Source organism: Euprymna scolopes, chromosome 30, assembly GCF_053919585.1.
Source record: "Euprymna scolopes isolate OS-2025 chromosome 30, ASM5391958v1, whole genome shotgun sequence".
NCBI lineage: Eukaryota > Metazoa > Mollusca > Cephalopoda > Sepiida > Sepiolidae > Euprymna > Euprymna scolopes.
Genome location: NC_136511.1, coordinates 76,579,775 through 76,601,442, shown reverse-complemented (window position 1 = coordinate 76,601,442; position 21,668 = coordinate 76,579,775). Strand labels below are relative to the sequence as shown.

Below are 21,668 nucleotides of genomic sequence, written 5' to 3'. Positions count from 1 at the left end.
ACAACGCGCGAGGCCTTGCTTCGACACCTGATGCCCCTCACATTCAATGTAGCCAAGTTCAAAGACATGATCACTTACCTCAAGCACTGTCACAGACGGGTCTGAAATCCTGGGCAGTGAGGACATGGCAGGCCTGGCCAAGGCTGCCGGTAAGTAAATCCGATGAAGGTGATCCATCCTTGGCCACGCCCCCCACGTCCAGGGGGAAGGTTAGTTTGAGTGCCCTGTATAGCGATGGGTGTACATACATGGGGATTCTACCCTCACATTTAAAGAAAATGTTGGTCAGTGAAGGATGGTCCCTATCCACCAGCTGCTGGCCTGGGATCGCATTCTTCGCTGCCTTAATCATTGCCCACATTCCTCCAGTCCTAGCGTCCTTGTCGACCCTAACGAAAGTGGTCAACAAGGGAGCGTCCTTGAATTTAGTGGGGTCTGTTACTAGGTCTCCACCGACTTTTTCAAAGTTTTTAAGTTTATTGTACCGGACCTTCTGTTGTCCTTTAAGGTCCGGAGCCGGTTGGAGAGGGTCTGTTTCACAAATCCTGCTTCCTGGCAGGAAGGGGAGCTTTTTGGTCCGTTCAGTGCGGACTTTGGGAGTGGGGGAGGGGACCTCTTTTGGTTGATGGGGAGGCTGAGCGCTTGGGGAGGGGGTAGCCTGCTCGTTTTCTTCTTTTTGGCTCCTGTCACGGGATGAGGGGCGGGAAGAGTTTCTTGGGGCCTTTATAGGAGAGGGGGAAGGTTGTTCGGGTTGCTGGGGTGTTGGGATCACAGGGGGCTCATCCTGTGTTGTTGTTGCGAGAGAGTCCTTCTCAGTCTCAGTGGGGGTAGGAGGGTTTGCGCGTGTCTTGCGGCTTTTCCTCCTCCTGGCCCTCCTGATCTCTGTTGCGCTCAGGGCCATAGAGACTGTTGTTGTCTCTTCCTCTGCCTCTGACGTGGCCTCCTCCTCAGATTCTGGTAGTTTCCTCTTGTTTGAGGAGGAGGGTGTCTGTGTGTCCATTTTCTCCGTCTCGCTCTTCGGTTGTTCTTGGTCTTGGGTGACTGTCTGCAAGGATGGCTGTTTGTTGATCTTGCCTTTCTTTACGACCGTCACCCAGCCTGTCGGTGCCTCTGGAGGATTTGCGGCCGGCGCGGGAGCAGCGGCTTGATTTGTTGTCACGCTTGTTCCCGCCGCTTTTGTGGGCTTCTTCCCTCCATTCCTCTTTGGACAGTCCTTCGCCATATGCCCTTGTTGTGTGCACAGCCAGCAATGAGGCCTCCTCCCTTCCACTATAAGGGAGAGTGTCCACTCTCCGAACTTGAGTGTGGCTGGGATGGCGTAGAATCCAGCCTTGTCCAGGACCATCTGTACTTTGTAGTCCCCGGTCATGATGTTTCTTAATCCGCGGACCGGGGTGACTTCCTCTACGTCTCCATACTGGCTTAGGATAGCCCCCAGTTGTTTGGCCTCCATATAGCAGGGGACGTTTAGAGCAGAAACATTTGCTCTCCTCTTGTTCATATAGATGGGTTGGAGCTTTATGTTCCTGCTCTGATGGCAGGTCCTGGACAGCCTGACTGCGTCTTCGGAGGTGGGGAGCAGAACATCCCACTGTGCGTAACTCCTTCTACAGATGTAGTTGGCGGGAATGTTCTGCTCCAGCAACACGTTCATCATGGTGTCCTTGTTGACGCCCGTCAGACCCCTTGTCTTGGTGTCTGAAGTTATCAGCGAGAGCACTCTTTTCTCCAGAACTTCCACTTGACCCGGGAGGGGTTGGATGTTGTTCCCCTGGGTATACTCCTTGTAAGTGGAGTCGAAGAGTGCTCTGTAGTCTTCGAGCGTCAACTTCCCTTGCTGCTCTTTGGGGCCCCATGCCGGTCCTCCATCCTGGTGGGTGTCAGCTGGACTCGGGTTGGGGGGCGTAGCTGGTGTTGTGGGGCTCTCTCTTGTTATGGGCATTTTTGGTTTCGGAACTGGGCCGTTACCAGGCAAAGTAGGCCATTGTGTCTTTGGCGTTGTTTCGTCCTGGCTTGGTTTGCTTTCCGGGCCGCTCCCCTTTCTTATTTTCTTCCTTTGCTGGGTGGCTGTCCCCTTGGGGGATGGAGGTGTCTCCCCTTCTGGTGCCGTGTTCCCAGCTGGAGCCTTGGTGGGTACTATCAAGGGTGTCTCTCCTTCCAGCTTGCTTTTGTTACCACTGGCCGGAGAGTCACCCCTTTTCCGTATTTGGTCCTCTTGGGGAGTGTTGGGGGGCCAATCACTGTCTTCCCCGCCGAATAGTGAGCAGATGGAGGCTATTACATCTTCATCCAGCGCCTCGGTTTGGTCCGCGGTGCTGTTTTCCTCCTTTTCTGTTGGGGAGCCGCCCTTTGGGGGAGCGGGGGATGGGTTCCCCGGTCTTCCTCCCTTGGTTCTGCCGTCCTGGGGTGCAGCTGGTTGGCTGGGTTCTGCACTTTCCCCAGCTAGTGACTTAACGGCAGCTTTTTCCGCTGGGTTGCCCTCGTGGGGAGCGGTTGCCGGTGCTTTTCGGGGGGTCGCCGCGGGCTGCGGCCCTACCCTCCCGTTTTCTTCCAAGGTCGCCGCGCGCCGGGGCCCTACCTTTTTTCCTGGCGCCGTCTCGCCGGGAGATGCATCAGCTCCCTCACATAGGGAGTCGTTAGCAGTTGAGATGCTGCGCATTTGGGGTGACGTACCCCTCCTGCCTGGCATCGTGGCGGTTGCACTGGCCGCTGGCGCGGACCAAAGTGTAGTGGGGGGAAAAGAAAACCCAGGGGAATGGAGGGGGAGGAGCGGACTTTGAAGAAATTAGAGTTTTTGACTTCCCCTCACGGGGATGTCGGGTTAGCAGCTCAGATCCCCCCGCGAGGGGGGAGAGCAGAGAAGAAAGACGCAGTGGGTGCTAGCGGGTCAGAGTGCCGCGTCGCAATTAAGAGAGAGAGGGGATAGGCATCCCTGCCCACAGAGGGGAGCAGAAACGAAGCACCCGCCCTACCCCACGTCACCCTACCCACTAACTTACCCCAACGGAAGCGAGAAAGAGAACCCTGTCTGCTCGATCCACTGGGAGAGCAGCGAAGATAGACAAAGTTTGGGCCTGGCAGGTCAGAATGCTGCTCAGGCAATTAAGTGTTGAGAAATTAGACCATCCCAGTCTCGAGAAGTGAGACCGAAACGAAGAAAAAACAACATGCAAAAACAACAAATGAAAAAAGAAGGTCTCAACTACCAGCGATAGTGGTGTTGGTCCCGAGATTCCAGTCTCCCAAAAAAGGGGATCGGTTTCCGGGTCCAAGCTCCCACAAATGTGGAGTCGGTCCTTTAGGTCCTGACTCCCCAAAGGAGGGGGTCGGTCCTTGCTAACAAAGGTTAGTAAGAAAAAACACCTTAACCTAGCTCGAAAGCCCGGTGGTGGGTCAAGTTTAGTAACTGAGAGAACAGATACTACACTTTGAGATATTAAATCTTTTATTCATGTTAAAAAAAAAAAAAAAATACAGAAAAAAAATCAACGATGAACAAAAAACTTAGGCACATGGCCAACTCAAAAGGGGGGATTTTGGGGGTCGTTGGTCATCCTTGTCACTCCAGAACTAAACAAAGTCAAAAGTTTCTCCCAGCTAGTATCTTCTTTCACCATAATACCGCATTCACCCTTTCATATTGGGGGACGTCCTAGTAACTCCCAATTTTTAAAACATTTTTTATTGACGTGTAAAAACAAAAAAGATAACAATAAAATGGTAACAATAATTCATTTGTGTCGAGGGAGGGGGAAGAAAAAACAAAAGGTGATTAGTAGGACCCTCCCAACCCCGTCTAGTTGATAGACTGCCCGTTTCACTAGGTTTGTAAAAGGAACCTCGCTTCTGCGGGTCAGTCTCTAGGTGGGGATGCCCTCTAGATGGGGGTGAATGGAGAAAAGAAAATTTTGTGGGTAAGGGATGGAGGTTAGATTGTATTTCTTTTTCTCCAAGATGGGTAAAATTTAGAGGAAGGGGTGAAAACAAAAATTGCAGGTAAGAGGGGATGGGGATCTTGGAGGCTTCCTAATCGGGGAGGGATGGAACACACACTCAGCTAGCTGAGAGACTACTTGTTTAATTTAACTTTACAGAACTGCGCGTTCCACACCTAGGCGGGGAACACGTATTCAAATTTGGCTCCTCTTCGTACACACAGACTTGCCACATGTATCCATCTTCTGTCAAATGCCGCGCGATGCAGCCTTCTTCTATCACATCTGATCTTCACCCGTAGTTGGTGTTTAAAGAACGCGATCAGATCTTGATCAGAAAAAGACAACACCCCCCGGCAACCTTGCAGACGCGACGTCCAAATCACCATTCTCGCCACGGCCAGAATCGTAACGTAGACCATTTGTCTTTCCCGGTCCCACGGCGGCCTCACGTTGTCCACAACATTGGATACAGTAATTGGGCGAGGATGCTCAGGATCGATGCGAGCCGTCACCCCACTGACATACGACCAGTACTGGCGGAGTTCGCGGCAATCGAAGAAAGCGTGATCCGTAGTTTCCACAGCCGTTGTCCCACAACGGGGACAATCAGGCGACTCCAGAAACCCAGAACTGCATTGTATGTTGTTGAGTGGAAGTGCATTTCGGGCCAATCGCCAGGTCAGGGAGAACTCCGAATTGTTCAGATGACTCGAACCTGGCGCCCAGCTCCACGCGGAGCGGATCTCACTCTGCTGCCACCCCAAACGCGCGCATAGCGGGTCGTCAGCGGCCCCCTTCACTAGATCCATGTGGAGTTCCCTACGGGTAGCAGTCACAAGGTCACTGGACCTTGGTAGTCGTTTTAGCGCGGCTCGGCACTCTTTCATGTAGGCAGATTCTCCCCGCGGCCTGCGACGGCTCTCGATGGAAGGGTTGAGAACGAGGTCGGGGAAGGCGGCAGTAACCACGGGGTGCCACGGTTGGTCCTCCTGCATATAGTGGCTCAGGAAGGCCAGCCTCTCAGCATCTCGATGACACTTCAAGTCCGGCATTCCCAAGCCTCCCTCACACGGACGTTGAATACAGACCTGTCTGCTCACCCAGTGTCTTCCTCTGTCCCAAAGGAGCGAGGACAAGAGTTCGACAAGAGCTTTTAGGTGTTGTGCAGGCAGGGGAAGTACGGCCAGTCGGTAAAGGATGAGAGGAAAGACGTAAGTGGCGCACACCTCAGCTCTACCCTTTAAGGAAAGTTTCCTAGGAAGCCACGAATTGACTGCAGCCTCCACCTTTGACCGTACCTCCAACCAATTCTTGTCAAGCTGGAGACCCGGTCCGAACCACACGCCGAGGATCCGGACCGGGCCATCTGTCCAGCTGAAGGGCGCAGGGAGGTTTGCGTTGCCACTCCATGCGCCCAACCGCAGTCCTACCGACTTGTTGCGGTTTATCTTGGCCCCTGTAATTCTTTCGTACTGTGTGAGTGCCTCCGACACGACCTCAATGTCTCTGAAGCCCGACACGAAGATCGTGACATCATCGGCGAACGCGGATACCTTGGCAGCTGAGCCGCCAGGCAGAGCCATTCCGCGCAGGGCCGAATTTGCCTCCCCATGTCTCAGCTTGCGGAGAAGAGGCTCCAAAGCCAGGACATAAAGCAGGGGCGACAGCGGACAACCCTGACGAACCGACCGAGAGATAACAAAGGGTTTCGAGCGCTTTCCGTTGACTTACACGACAGCCATGGGCTGTCGATACATTATGGAGATCCACTTGCAAAAGTCCGGTTTAAAACCGGCGGCCTCTAAGACAGATGCCAGGAAACGATGGTCGACCCTATCGAAAGCTTTGGACTGATCTAAGTTTATCAGCGCGGCTTCCGTGTCGTCATCTATTCCCCCCTCTAGGATCATGCGGATCAGGTGCAAGTTGTTCTGAATCGATCTCCCCTTCACAGCATAGTTCTGTTCCGGTTCAACCAACTCGTCGATAACAACCTGCAGCCGATTCGACAGGACCTTGGCCAAAATCTTCAACTCTGTGTTTAGCAGAGTTATGGGCCTGTAGTCGTCTAACTCTTCCCCTCCATGCCCGTCACCTTTCTTCAGCAATGTGATCACTCCCTTGGTCACCTGCCCTGGGATGGATCCCTGAGCAAACCAATGGTTGAACATATCCGTCAGAAGAGGCAGAAACATGGGCGACAGCCTCAAGTACAGTTCGTATGGCAGACCATCAAGTCCTGGCGATCTGTCACAGCTGACCTGCTTCAGCGCAGTAAAGACCTCCTGCTCCGTCACCCGGCCCTCGCAACCAGCCGCTCTAGCCGCCTCGAGGCGGGGAGAGTCGGCCAAATAGTCGCTAAACTCAAGGACCGGAAGATCGGGCTGCTGCGTAAAACGCTCCTCGAAATGTTCTCGAAACCCCTCGCAGATCTCCCGAGTCGATTCCAGGGTGCGTCCATTCGGATGTTTGATTTTTGCAATGTATTTGTCCGAGCCACGCCTAGAAATCTCACGGCGCACGTCTGCATCAGAATTGACTGCTTCGTTGCCTATCTTTCTAAGCCTAGCTCTAACTACTTGGCCTTCGTAACGCTCGCTAGTCTCGCGTAGAAGGTCCTGCTTAGCTAGTTCCTGACTAACCCTATCACCCTCCCCCGTAGCCTGGGCTAGTTTCTGCTCTAGCTTCTTCTTCGTCTTGGCCTTATCTAGTGCGAGGCGCTGGGCATACTTGACGGAGAAGCTTCTGATCTTGGCTTTGAGACCTAACCACCACTTACTCCCGGTAACCGCCCCCACTAGTGCCTTTTTAATCAATTCTCTTAACTGATCTTGGAAGTCTTGTATCTCCAGAAGGGAGGTGTTTAACTTCCAGTACCCCGCTAACTTAGGCCTATTTCCTAGCTTCAGCCGGGCCATAACTAATTTATGGTCCGTCTGGCCTAGCCAAGTGAACGTGGGACAAGATAAGAAGTCTACTTCGCCTCTCCTAACTAACATCCTGTCCAAATAGGTATTTGGATAGGAGGAAACACTATTGGTCCACGTCCACATCTCCCGCCCTGGATGCTCGAACCGAAACCTGTCGACCAGACCGCATCTAGCCATCAGATCAGCCAGGCTGGACTCGCACCTCTCCGATCCTCTAGCTCCGCCTCCTACCTTATCTATGTCGGGGTCTAAGATGGAATTCCAATCCCCCATTAGCACTACCCGCTTCCGACAATCTACAAACGCGTCAAGCTGACTGAAGAATGAGACCCTCTCACGAGCGGTGCTGGGCGCGTGAACCGCAATCACCCGAAACACAGAATCTTTTACGGCAACATCGGCCACAACCAGCCTGCCCACCGCATCTCTATGGACAACGTCGACCGTCGCCGACAGGGTACGTTTAACCAGCACGGAAACTCCCTTCCCCCGCGGGCTGCCATATGCTGAGAAGACCTCAAAGTCTCGGGCCAGCACCTGACAGTCCACAGAGGAAACGAAATGCGTCTCCTGAATCGCAGCAACATCAACTCCCAGGGACAAGAGGTCGTGCCGGAGGCGAGCCGCCCGGCCCGATGATCTCAAGCCCCTCGCATTCAGACTAGCCAAATTCAAAGCCATGGTACCTACCTTAAGGTGTGTTACACTCAGCTCCGAAGTCAGCCGGGGAAAGGACACCGACGTTGTGTACAATGCTCAAGGTGGTCAGGTTTTTCATATCCTGACCTTCTCTCACAATGCCGCCGACATCCAAAGGGTAAGTCAATTTAAGGGTCCTATAGAGTGACGGATGGACCAACACGGGGACCCTTCCCTTGCATTGTTTTGACAGTTCATCAAGAGAAGGGTCATTTTTTTTCACCAGTTCAATTCCCGGACCAGCCCCTTCAGCGGCCTGCAGCCTTGTCCACAAGTTGGTCTTGCAGGCCTCTGGAGTTCTGACAAAGGTTATTAGGAGTGGGGCATCCGGGAAATTTGAGGGGATATTTACATCTTTCCCCTCTATCTGTTTGTAATCGAGCAGAGGTTTTAAGTTTTTCCTCTGCCGATGGGAAATGTCTGTGGCCACAGATAGAGGGTCTACATTACATAGTTCCTCAGGGGCAAGGACCTTTGGTCTGCAAGAGGCAGAGGAGTCTCTCCTCTCCCTCGGTTCATTCTTTTCATTTTCTTTTTGGGGTAGTGGCTCAGTTTGCCTTGGTGTGGGGACGGGTGTTTGTGTGGTGCCTGGTGTTGGTGTTGGTGTTGGTGCGGTGTTTGGTGTTGGTGCGGTGTTTGGTGTTGGTGCGGTGTCTGGTGTTGGTGTTGGTGCGGTGTCTCGTGTTGGTGCGGTGTCTCGTGTTGGTGCGGTGTCTCGTGTTGTTGCAGTGTGTGGTTTGGGGGTGGAAGTGGATTTTGTTGTTAGGGGTGGTGTATGTTCACAGGGAGTGGGGGCCACCTTTTCTTCCTCTTTTCTTCTTTTGTTTTTCTTTTTCATTCTTTCGAATGAACCGGGGAGAGGTGAGGTTGAGTCCCTCTCCCTCTCACTTGCGGATTCATCCTCAGAAGAGCAGTCTTTTCTCCGCTTGATCCCCGTCTCGATTGGTGTGGGGACCGTTGGTTGTGTCTGCTCCTCTATTTGCTGCTGCAGCTGTTTTTGTTGTTGCTGCTCTCGCTGGTGTCGTTGCTGCTGCTGCTTCTGCTGCACTTGCTGATTTTGCTGCTGCAGTAGTTGTTGCTGCAGTTGTTTCCGCGGCATTGGCTGCGGTGGCTGTTGTTGTTGCTGCATTTGCAGAGGCTCCTGCCTCGATTTTTGGGCTGGTGGTGGGACGGTGGCAGAAGGGATTATGTGTTTCCGCTTTTGTCTCACTACCGTGCTCCATTCTTCCCCCTTGGCCTCCTGGGTGGTTTGGGTTTTCCTTGGAGCTGGGGTTGGTGCTGCAGTTGCAGGGGTTGTTGCCGCCTGTTTTGGTGCGGGCGTTGTCTCAGGGGTTGTGACCGCCTTTTGGGTTATTGGATTAGGGGTTACCCTTTGGGGGCAACTCCTAGCCATGTGGCCCTGCTTTTGGCAGAACCAACAGTGTGGACGACGGCCCTCCACCACTACCGTTATGCTGGCGTCTTTGTATGTCAGCAGCGGTGGTATTGCTTGAAAACCTTCCCTCTTCAGCCTCATTGCTATTGTGTAGCAGCCCAGGTGAGTCCCAGTTTTTGACCGTACTGGGGTCACCTGTTCTACCTCACCGTACTGGCTGAAGAGGCATCCTAATACTTCCGCAGGTATTTGGGTTGGCACATTAAATACCTGCACCCGAGTCCTTCTCTTGCCCTGGTATTCAGGTGTTAGTTTGACTCTCCCATGCTTTATTTCTTGGAGGGAGAGTCTCTCCGCATCTTCCTTGGTGGGTAGGAGGATGTCCCACATGGCGTAGCTCCTCTGGTACAGGTATAATACCGGGATGTTTAGCTTGTGTAGGAGCCCTGCCATGTCTTCCTTTTTCATCCCTAGGAGGCGGTTTTCCGGCATATCCGAGATGATGAGGGAGAGCACTCTGTCTTCGATTGCCTCCCAAGCGCCTGGCACTGGTTTAATTTCTGCCCCCTCTATGTATTGTCTGTACTTGGTCAAGTACAAGTCTCTATACTCTTGAGGGGACAGTTGCTTCTCTACAGTCTTCCCCCATGCCGACCCTCTTGTTGGTGTTGGATCTTTGGTGAGGTTGGACTGTTTTTGCTGTTCCTTGGCGGAAGGGTTGCTATTTTGAGGGGCATTTCCCTTTCCGCTTTCCTTTGGGACCGACTCTCCCTGCTCTATACTTCTTCCAGGAAATACTTCCCTTTTTGGGGAGTCGGCCTCCTGGGGAGCATTGTCCTCTTTATTGTCCTTGGGAGCTTTTGCCCCTTTTGTTTTGGGGAGGTCTAGGCTGTATGCCCCCTCGTTTTCTTGATTTGCTCCCCTTTTGGGGCAGTAGCCCTCCTGGGGAGCACTGTCTCTCTTATCGTCCTTTGGGGCTACTGCCTCTTGATTTTTGTTGTCAGAGCGGGATGCCCTGTCCAACATTGTTTTTTCTCCCCTTTGTGGGGAGTCGCCCTCTTGGGGAGCACTGTCTCCCTTATCGTCCTTTGGGGCTACTGCCTCTTGATTTTTGTTGTCGGAACGGGATGCCCCGTCCAACATTGTTTTTCCTCCCCTTTTTGGGGAGTCGCGCTCTTGGGGAGCTGCTGGTGAGTTTTCTCCCTTCTGAGGGGCGTCTTTTGGTTTAGTGTCCGGGCGGTATGCCCCGTTGCTTTTTGCTTCCCCTGTTGGGGAGCCGTCCTCTTGGGGAGCAGTTTTTCTTGTGGTAGCCTCCTGGCTGGGGGTATCTGTATTGGTGGTCCCCGGGCTGGGGGTGTCCATTTTTGAAAAAAAGCTCTCTCTTCCCTGTATAAATTCACCAAAATGAGTGACGTGGAGTCGGCGTCCAAAGTGGGAGCCGACTTTGGCGCCAAAAAGAAGTGGCGCCAAAGGCGGCAAGAGGGGAGATAGAACTGAGAGAGGGAGTGGGAAGTTAGTGGAGGGAAGAGATAAAGTGTTTCCGACCCTCCCTCGCGGGAAGGTCGTAAATTATCAGCTCGGATCCCCCCCCGTGGGGGAGGGGGGAGAGCAGAGAAAGACAGACAAAGTGGGGGTGCGGACAGAACGCTACCCAACAAGCTCGCCGGGCACGAGAATGTGTCGCCAGAACAACACTGCCTATCGGTGTGTATGTATCAGAGAACAGATGGTATTTATTTGCTCCCCCACCGAGCAAATTAGGCACAAGGCCGATTTTTAATGTGAGGAGTGAAGGGAGGGGGAAGGGGAAAAGGGGACCAGCTCCCGAGAGGTGGGAAATGGGAGCTGGTTAATGGTCAGGCATGTGGGGTTGCCCCCACATCTGGTCTTTGCTAGTCATAGCTAGTCATAGCTTGCAGTATCTGTCGGAACAGATACTACACTTTGATCTTGTTTATATATTTTATTGAGAAAGAAAAAATTGAACATAAAAAACGTACAAAAAATTCAATTCAACAAAATTAGGCACAAGGCCCTACAAGAAATTGGGAGGGGGAGGGTACAGGGTCTTTTTGACTATGTAACAGATGAGACTTTGAAGTCTTACTCTTGACTGGCAACATTTACCAAAATACCTCAATCACTCTGTGGATCCTAATCTAACTAATAACCCCAGCGTTCAATGTAAAATTTAACTATGTACAATTTGTATATTCATTTCTGTATGTTGTGTGTGCATTTTTTTTTTTTTTTTTTTTTTTTTGTGTGTGTGTGTGTATGTGTGAGAAAATAAAGTTCGATTTCATTAGAAAGAGTTCTTGAATTAATTGGCATAAAATGTTCGTGGAGTGGGAAAAAACTAATGAAAATGTTCATTTCAAAAATAAGGAAAAAACTACTAATGTGTTGTTAGTAAGACCCCCCTGTACTATTCTATGTGGCTAGATCCCCCACTGTTTTCCGGGGAACCGAAAACAAGCAGAGCATCCCTAATGGGGTTTGGGGAAGTCGCCTTAATGGAGGTGGGAGAAAATAAAGCAACGGATGGAGGGGGTAGGAAGGTGACCTCTGAGTAGGGGGATGACCGGGGGCATCAGAAAATAAAGATGAGGAGCAGGGGGGTTGGGCAGACTCAGAGGTTCTCTAATACCAAAAAATAAAATCAGGAACAGGATCTCATTTGTACCACCAGTCAAGAGTTACTTTACTGAACTTATAATGCTAACCTAGGCGGGATGGGTTCCGTAGGACCCAGCACCGCCCATGCCATGCCTAAGGAGGGAACACGTATTGAAACTTGGCTCCTCGACGGATGCACAAACTAGTGCTGTGCACCCACCTCTTGTCAAATTCCACTCTAGGCAACCTCTTCCAATCGCATCTGATCTTTACTTTAAGCAAATGTTTAAAGTAAACGATCAGATCCCGATCAGGAACAGATGTCCCTTCGTGGACCAACTTGAGGCGCGCGATCCAAATGGTCATGCGCGCTACTGCTAGGATCGCCAGGAAAACCAAACTTTCCTCCCTGGGGAACGGCGGCTCCATGTTGTACACAAAAGTTCCTACGTCGAGATCGAGCAGACACTCGGCATCGATGCGAGCTGTTACCCCCTCGACGTACCTTAATAGGGGCTGTATCCGACTGCAACTAAAAAACGCGTGCTCGATTGTTTCGGGCTCGCGTTCGTCACAGCACGGACAGAAGCGGCTGGTATGTTCTTTATACCGGAAAAGTACGTCGAAGAGGGGCAGCGCATTTCGGACCAGTCGCCAAGTCAGGGAGAATTCCGAGTTATTCAGAATCTCCCGTCCCGGTGCCCAACGCCATTGAGAACGGTCAACCTCCATCGACCATCCCATCCGCCTACAAAGTGGATCCTTCGCGGTCCCCTCCACTAAATCCCGATACAGTTTTTTCCTTGGCTGATCGAGGACATTGGTCCCCGGCAAAGCTCTAAGAGCGGTTCGGCATTCGGAGAAGAACTTGGACTCCCCCTTCGGTCTACGACGACCTTCTACCGAAGGGTTGGGTTTGAGGTTGGGAAACGAGTTCTCAACCACAGGGACCCAAGGAGCGTCTCCTTCAAGCGAACGACCCAGGAAAGCCAATCTCTCGGCGTTTCTATGACACAAGAGACTGGGCTGACCCAGGCCTCCCTCGCTCGGATTTTGAACACAGACCTCTCTGCAGACATAATGCTTACCCTCGTTCCACAAAAGTGAATCGAGGCGCCCTTGTAAGCGGGTTAGTCGTTCTGCAGGGAGAGGAAGTACAGACAAACGGTAAAGGATGAGCGGAAAGACGTATGTAGCACACGCCTCCGCCCGACCCTTCAAGGACAATTTCCTTCCAATCCAAGTCTTTACTGACGATTTGACCTTAGACTGTACTTCCAACCAATTCTTTTCCAGCTGAAGTCCCGGTCCAAACCAGACACCGAGAATGCGGACCGGTCCATCGGTCCAGCTGAAAATACCTGGAAGCGAGTTTACCCCGGTCCAGGCCCCCAACCGCAGGCCAACAGACTTGCTACGGTTGAAGATGGCCCCTGTTACTTCTTCGTATCGAGCGAGCGCCTCGACCACCGCTTGAACGTCCGTGAGGCAAGACACGAACACGGTGACGTCATCGGCGAACGCGGAAACCCTGGCTCGTGTGCCTCCAGGGAGAGCTATTCCGCGCAGGACTGGTGTAGCCGCCTCGTCCCTTAACTTGCGAAGGAGGGGTTCCAACGCCAGGACATACAACAGAGGCGACAGCGGACAACCCTGTCGCACCGACCGGGAGACAGCGAATGACTCCGACAGCTTACCGTTGATCTGCACCGCTACCGTCGGCCTGTCATACAGAACAAAGATCCACTTGCGGAAGTCCGGATTAAATCCGGCGGCCTCTAGCACAGATCCTAGGAACCGATGGTCGACCCTATCGAATGCCTTGGACTGATCCAAACTGATCAGCGCGGCTTCGGCGTCGTCTTCTGTCCCCTCTATGATCGAGCGTATCAAGTGCAAATTGCCTTGAATCGATCTCCCCTTCACAGCATAAGTCTGGTCTGGTTCGATCAAGTCAGTGATGACAACCTGCAAGCGATTCGCAAGAATCTTTGCCAAAATCTTTAACTCTGTGTTTAGCAGAGTCAAGGGCCTAAAATCATCAAAGTTTTCCCTCCCACCATGCCGTTGACCTTTCCTCAGCAATGTGATCACACCCTTGGTCACCTGTCCAGGGATGGAACCCTGGGCAAACCAATGGTTGAACATATCCTTCAGAATAGGGACCAACATGGGCGACAGCCTCAAGTAAAACTCGTAGGGTAAACCATCAAGACCCGGGGATTTTTTATAGCCGACCTGCTTCAACGCAGTAATGACCTCATGTTCAGTAATAAGACCATCACAGCTAGCCGCCCTAGCCGCCGTGAGGCGGGGCGAGTCAGCCAAATAGCTGCCAAACTCATCAACCCTGAGTCCGGGTAGTTGGGTGAAGCGCACCGATAGATGCTCCCGAAACCCCTCGCAGATCTCCCGAGTCGATACTAAGGGGTGTCCTTCCAGGTTATGTACTTTACGAATGTACCCATCCGAACCGTGCCTTAAAGCAGCCTTACGCTCAACAGCGTCAACATTCACAGCCTCGTTAGAAACTTTGTTTAACCTAGCCCTAACTACTTGACCTTCATACCGCTCGCTAGCCAAGCGGTTGAGATCTTGTTTAGCTAGTGCTAACTCTAGGGGGTCCCCCCCCTCCACCGCCCGGGTCAGCTTATCCTCTAAACGCTTCTTTGCCTTAGCCTTATCTATCGCGAGGCGTTGGCTATACTGGACAGAGAAGCGTCTAATTTTGGCCTTGAGACTAACCCACCACTTACTCCCTGTAACCGCCCCCACTAAAGCCCGCTGAATTAGCTCAGTGACCTTCAACCGGTAGTCCTCCAGCTCCAACAAGGTGCTGTTGAACTTCCAGTATCCGGCCAGTTTAGGCCTAGCACTTAAGCTCAAACGGGCCATAACAAGTTTATGGTCCGAGTGTCCTAGCAAGTGGAACGTGGGGCAAGATAGGAAGTCTACATCGCCTCTTCTAACTAACATCCGATCCAAGTAAGTGCTTGGATGGGAAGGCACTACAGGATGCCACGTCCACATCTCCCGCCCCGGATGATCCAGACGAAATCTGTCGACGAGATCGCACGAGGCCATCAGGTCAGACAGACTGCTGTCACACCACGCCGACCCGCTAGTCCCCCCGACCTTATCTATTTTGGGATCAAGGATTGCATTCCAATCCCCCATTAAAACTAACCGTTCCGGATCCACTAAGAAGCCCTCCAACCGTCGAAAAAAGGTTGCCCTCTCTACAGCAGCATTGGGAGCATAAACAGCAACAATCCGAAAAACACTACAATTAACAGCAACATCAACAACAAGCGCCCGCCCGTCCTCGCCTGCGTGAACAACATTCACCGACGCTGACAGGGTGCGACTCACTAGCAAGGAGATTCCACGACTATAGGTATTGCCATATGCTGAGTAGACATCGTAATCGTTTACCAGCACCTGACAATCCGCGTCACAAACAAAGTGGGTCTCCTGGATAGCGGCAATATCTACCTTGAGGGACACCAAGTCTCTCACAACGCGCGAGGCCTTGCTTCGACACCTGATGCCCCTCACATTCAATGTAGCCAAGTTCAAAGACATGATCACTTACCTCAAGCACTGTCACAGACGGGTCTGAAATCCTGGGCAGTGAGGACATGGCAGGCCTGGCCAAGGCTGCCGGTAAGTAAATCCGATGAAGGTGATCCATCCTTGGCCACGCCCCCCCACGTCCAGGGGGAAGGTTAGTTTGAGTGCCCTGTATAGCGATGGGTGTACATACATGGGGATTCTACCCTCACATTTGAAGAAAATGTTGGTCAGTGAAGGATGGTCCCTATCCACCAGCTGCTGGCCTGGGATCGCATTCTTCGCTGCCTTAATCATTGCCCACATTCCTCCAGTCCTACCGTCCTTGTTGACCCTAACGAAAGTGGTCAACAAGGGAGCGTCCTTGAATTTAGTGGGGTCTGTTACTAGGTCTCCACCGACTTTTTCAAAGTTTTTGAGTTTATTGTACCGGACCTTCTGTTGTCCTTTAAGGTCCGGAGCCGGTTGGAGAGGGTCTGTTTCACAAATCCTGCTTCCTGGCAGGAAGGGGAGCTTTTTGGTCCGTTCAGTGCGGACTTTGGGAGTGGGGGAGGGGACCTCTTTTGGTTGATGGGGAGGCTGAGCGCTTGGGGAGGGGGTAGCCTGCTCGTTTTCTTCTTTTTGGCTCCTGTCACGGGATGAGGGGCGGGAAGAGTTTCTTGGGGCCTTTATAGGAGAGGGGGAAGGTTGTTCGGGTTGCTGGGGTGTTGGGATCACAGGGGGCTCATCCTGTGTTATTGTTGCGAGGGAGTCCTTCTCAGTCTCAGTGGGGGTAGGAGGGTTTGCGCGTGTCTTGCGGCTTTTCCTCCTCCTGGCCCTCCTGATCTCTGTTGCGCTCAGGGCCATAGAGACTGTTGTTGTCTCTTCCTCTTCCTCTGACGCGGCCTCCTCCTCAGATTCTGGTAGTTTCCTCTTGTTTGAGGAGGAGGGTGTCTGTGTGTCCATTTTCTCCGTCTCGCTCTTCGGTTGTTCTTGGTCTTGGGTGACTGTCTGCAAGGATGGCTGTTTGATGATCTTGCCTTTCTTTACGACCGTCACCCAGCCTGTCGGTGCCTCTGGAGGATTTGCGGCCGGCGCGGGAGCAGCGGCTTGATTTGTTGTCACGCTTGTTCCCGCCGCTTTTGTGGGCTTCTTCCCTCCGTTCCTCTTTGGACAGTCCTTCGCCATATGCCCTTGTTGTGTGCACAGCCAGCAATGAGGCCTCCTCCCTTCCACTATAAGGGAGAGTGTCCACTCTCCGAACTTGAGTGTGGCTGGGATGGCGTAGAATCCCGCCTTGTCCAGGACCATCTGTACTTTGTAGTCCCCGGTCATGATGTTTCTTAATCCGCGGACCGGGGTGACTTCCTCTACGTCTCCATACTGGCTTAGGATAGCCCCCAGTTGTTTGGCCTCCATATAGCAGGGGACGTTTAGAGCAGAAACATTTGCTCTCCTCTTGTTCATATAGATGGGTTGGAGCTTTATGTTCCTGCTCTGATGGCAGGTCCTGGACAGCCTGACTGCGTCTTCGGAGGTGGGGAGCAGAACATCCCACTGTGCGTAACTCCTTCTACAGATGTAGTTGGCGGGAATGTTCTGCTCCAGCAACACGTTCATCATGGTGTCCTTGTTGACGCCCGTCAGACCCCTTGTCTTGGTGTCTGAAGTTATCAGCGAGAGCACTCTTTTCTCCAGAACTTCCACTTGACCCGGGAGGGATTGGATGTTGTTCCCCTGGGTATACTCCTTGTAAGTGGAGTCGAAGAGTACTCTGTAGTCTTCGGGCGTCAACTTCCCTTGCTGCTCTTTGGGGCCCCATGCCGGTCCTCCATCCTGGTGGGTGTCAGCTGGACTCGGGTTGGGGGGCGTAGCTGGTGTTGTGGGGCTCTCCATTGTCATGGGCATTTTTGGTTTCGGAACGGGGCCTTTACCAGGCAAAGTAGGCCATTGTGTCTTTGGCGTTGTTTCGTCCTGGCTTGGTTTGCTCTCCGGGCCGCTCCCTTTTCTTATTTTCTTCCTTTGCTGGGTGGCTGTCCCCTTGGGGGATGGAGGTGTCTCCCCTTCTGGTGCCGTGTTCCCAGCTGGAGCCTTGGTGGGTACTGTCAAGGGTGTCTCTCCTTCCAACTTGCTTTTGTTACCACTGGCCGGAGAGTCACCCCTTTTCCGTATTTGGTCCTCTTGGGGAGTGTTGGGGGGCCAATCACTGTCTTCCCCGCCGAATAGTGAGCAGATGGAGGCTATTACGTCTTCATCCAGCGCCTCGGTTTGGTCCGCGGTGCTGTTTTCCTCCTTTTCTGTTGGGGAGTCGCCCTTTGGGGGAGCGGGGGATGGGTTCCCCGGTCTTCCTCCCTTGGTTCTGCCGTCCTGGGGTGCAGCTGGTTGGCTGGGTTCTGCACTTTCCCCAGCTAGTGACTTAACGGCAGCTTTTTCCGCTGGGTTGCCCTCGTGGGGAGCGGTTGCAGGTGCTTTTCGGGGGGTCGCCGCGGGCTGCGGCCCTACCCTCCCGCTTTCTTCCAAGGTCGCCGCGCGCCGGGGCCCTACCTTGTTTCCTGGCGCCGTCTCGCCGGGAGATGCATCAGCTCCCTCACATAGGGAGTCGTTAGCAGTCGAGATGCTGCGCATTTGGGGTGACGTACCCCTCCTGCCTGGCATCGTGGCGGTTGCACTGGCCGCTGGCGCGGACCAAAGTGTAGTGGGGGAAAAGAAAACCCAGGGGAATGGAGGGGGAGGAGGGGGAGGAGCGGACTTTGAAGAAATTAGAGTTTTTGACTTCCCCTCACGGGGATGTCGGGTTAGCAGCTCAGATCCCCCCGTGAGGGGGGAGAGCAGAGAAGAAAGACGCAGTGGGTGCTAGCGGGTCAGAGTGCCGCGTCGCAATTAAGAGAGAGAGGGGATAGGCATCCCTGCCCACAGAGGGGAGCAGAAACGAAGCACCCGCCCTACCCCACGTCACCCTACCCACTAACTTACCCCAACGGAAGCGAGAAAGAGAACCCTGTCTGCTCGATCCACTGGGAGAGCAGCGAAGATAGACAAAGTTTGGGCCTGGCAGGTCAGAGTGCTGCTCAGGCAATTAAGTGTGGAGGAATTAGACCATCCCCTGTCTCTAGAGGGAAGAGACCGGAACGAAGAAAAAACGCATGCAAAAAACAACAAAAGCAGGTCTCAACTACCAGCTAGTGGTGTTGGTCCCGAGATTCCAGTCTCCCAAAAAAGGGGATCGGTTTCCGGGTCCAAGCTCCCACAAATGTGGAGTCGGTCCTTTAGGTCCTGACTCCCCAAAGGAGGGGGTCGGTCCTTGCTAACAAAGGTTAGTAAGAAAAAACACCTTAACCTAGCCCGAAAGCCCGGTGGTGGGTCAAGTTTAGTAACTGAGGGAACAGATACTACACTTTGATCTTGTTTATATATTTTATTGAAAAAGAAAAAATTGAACATAAAAAACGTACAAAAAATTCAATTCAACAAAATTAGGCACAAGGCCCTACAAGAAATTGGGAGGGGGAGGGTACAGGGTCTTTTTGACTACGTAACAGATGAGACTTTGAAGTCTTACTCTTGACTGGCAACATTTACCAAAATACCTCAATCACTCTGTGGATCCTAATCTAACTCATAACCCCAGCGTTCAATGTAAAATTTAACTATGTACAATTTGTATATTCATTTCTGTATGTTGTGTGTGCATTTTTTTTTTTTTTTTTTTTTTTTTGTGTGTGTGTATGTGTAAGAAAATAAAGTTCGATTTCATTAGAAAGAGTTCTTGAATTAATTGGCATAAAATGTTCGTGGAGTGGGAAAAAACTAATGAAAATGTGCATTTCAAAAATAAGGAAAAAACTACTAATGTGTTGTTAGTAAGACCCCCCTGTACTATTCTATGTGGCTAGATCCCCCACTGTTTTCCGGGGAACCGAAAACAAGCAGAGCATCCCTAATGGGGTTTGGGGAAGTCGCCTTAATGGAGGTGGGAGAAAATAAAGCAACGGATGGAGGGGGTAGGAAGGTGACCTCTGAGTAGGGGGATGACCGGGGGCATCAGAAAATAAAGATGAGGAGCAGGGGGGTTGGGCAGACTCAGAGGTTCTCTAATACCAAAAAATAAAATCAGGAACAGGATCTCATTTGTACCACCAGTCAAGAGTTACTTTACTGAACTTATAATGCTAACCTAGGCGGGATGGGTTCCGTAGGACCCAGCACCGCCCATGCCATGCCTAAGGAGGGAACACGTATTGAAACTTGGCTCCTCGACGGATGCACAAACTAGTGCTGTGCACCCACCTCTTGTCAAATTCCACTCTAGGCAACCTCTTCCAATCGCATCTGATCTTTACTTTAAGCAAATGTTTAAAGTAAACGATCAGATCCCGATCAGGAACAGATGTCCCTTCGTGGACCAACTTGAGGCGCGCGATCCAAATGGTCATGCGCGCTACTGCTAGGATCGCCAGGAAAACCAAACTTTCCTCCCTGGGGAACGGCGGCTTCACACTTTGATCTTGACCAAAAGGCCAAGAATGTAATTAACTGCGTTTAGTGTTGTAATAGGAAAGACGTGTAACGAAAATATTGATACGGAGATAGCTGCAGCGCAGCTCGAGTATGCAAATAATCAAGTCGTGGCGCGAGGTGACGTCATAGCGAAGAAGAGACGAAAAAGGAAAGAGTTAAAGAGAGAGAGAGAGAGAGAGAGAGAGAGAGAGAGAAAGAGAGAGAGAGAGAGAGAGATTTGGAAACATGTGGCGGCGACGGCGACTGGGAAGCACGTTCTTGCGTGAGATTGCCGTGTAATTGCGTGACGGCATATTAGACTGGAAAAACATGTCGAGACGACAGAGTTTTGTTAACCACAAGGCAGACGAGAGATGCTGTTAAAAAAAGGATGCAACCGTGATTTGGAAAGTACCGTTAATACATGCCTTTTGTTAAAACTGAAAAAAGAAGCCTAATCGAATTTATTCTCTTTGTTCCTTGTTTCACCGTTTTGAGACTAGAAAGTGGATCTTGGGTTTACTTTTAGCAGCTTCATAACTCTCGCTTTCCTTGTTTTATCCTTTAGTTCTCACATTCTATAATCGACGTTTTTAACAAAAAGGGAATAATTGCTGTTTTCTTGGTCAGAACCTATCCGTATAACATTTATTGTTGGCTAGGGTTTTACCTTGAAGTATTTTTTTTTTTTTAAAAACTCTTTACACTAAGTAGCTTCATGCATTGTCTGGAGCGATTTCCATGAGAGGAAAGGCAAAGAAAATAAAATATAAAGCTAAAATTTCCAACAAACGTTAAAATGCATGTTAACAATTGTTCATTTTATATACGCCTGTCCCGACGATGTGTATCGCATCGTGAGATAAATAAGCACGTGTGTTGGGTATTTAGTTCTATCGCACTACAAGAACTGTGACACTAGGATCGAAAAATTGGATTGAAAAAACTCAGCTCTCCAAAAGAGGGTCACCCTGACCCTGAAAAATGCCGTAGGCATTGTCTCTTGAAACTAAACAGAGGTATCTTGACACGAGAAAGGAACCACTGTTAATCATAATTGGATTAAATACTATCAATCTTTACCATGTAAATTTTTTTTACAATTCAAAGCTTTTATGACTGGATTGATGTTTTAATTTTTATAGGCATTCTCGGCAGGTAAACACGTGTGCAACTTTGATATAAAATATCCCAATTTATAACGACAGTTCACTGATTTCTATAAGTAGCAGCAAACTCAGAGATGTTCTTGTAAAACAAAAAAGAAACGACCGTCTCATGGTTTTGAGGATTTTTAATAAATCTTTTTCAGTTTATTAATATATTTTTATCAATTTCCAAAGGATTTTTGATGTATATATTAATACGATAGAGTGTGTGTTATTTTGTGCATCACGCTTACATCTTTTTTTCCGAGAATACTGTCGTTTAATTATTATGACCTTCCATTTCCTGTAATAAATACTTTTATCTAGAATTCTTCATAAGTTTTAGTTTCGGTTTCGATTATAGCTGATGACACTGTATCATCTATTTTTTATAAATAATTTTACCAAGAATCCCCCACAAGTTTTGGTTTCGGTTTCGATTATAGCTGAAAGAACTCAAGTGATATATATATATATATATATATTCTTTATTAGTTTTGGTTTCGGTTCGATTATAGCTGATGGCACTCAAGTCATTTATTTTTTATAAATAAGTTTTGGTTTCGGTTCGATTCAAGCTGATGCACTCAAGTCATATGGGTATATTTGTTACTTCCTTGGAACCACAAATTTATAAGAATCGACATAAAATCGACTATAATAATATATACGAAATTTGCATAAATAAAAATATCATATTTAAGCGTATTTTACAACCGGTTTATGCCAGGCATCCCCGTTAGCTTAGATGAAAAATTTTGCAACTTTAGAAAAAGAGCTACAATAATATAAGAGCGTCCCCATTTACACTGAACATCCACATAATGCCAATATCAATATATTACATATGTAAGTATCCTCTGTGAAATTTCCATAGGTCTTGCTAGTATGAATTGTTTTACAATTTAAT

At 50.5% G+C, this 21,668-nt stretch overlaps 1 protein-coding gene across 1 annotated transcript in view; it reads right to left on the bottom strand.

Annotated features, from left to right (window-relative positions):
* The window catches only part of LOC145254844 (A disintegrin and metalloproteinase with thrombospondin motifs 18-like), a 675,825-nt gene that overhangs the window by 52,920 nt on the left and 601,237 nt on the right, over positions 1-21,668 (bottom strand). The gene's annotated exons all lie outside the window — the stretch shown is intronic.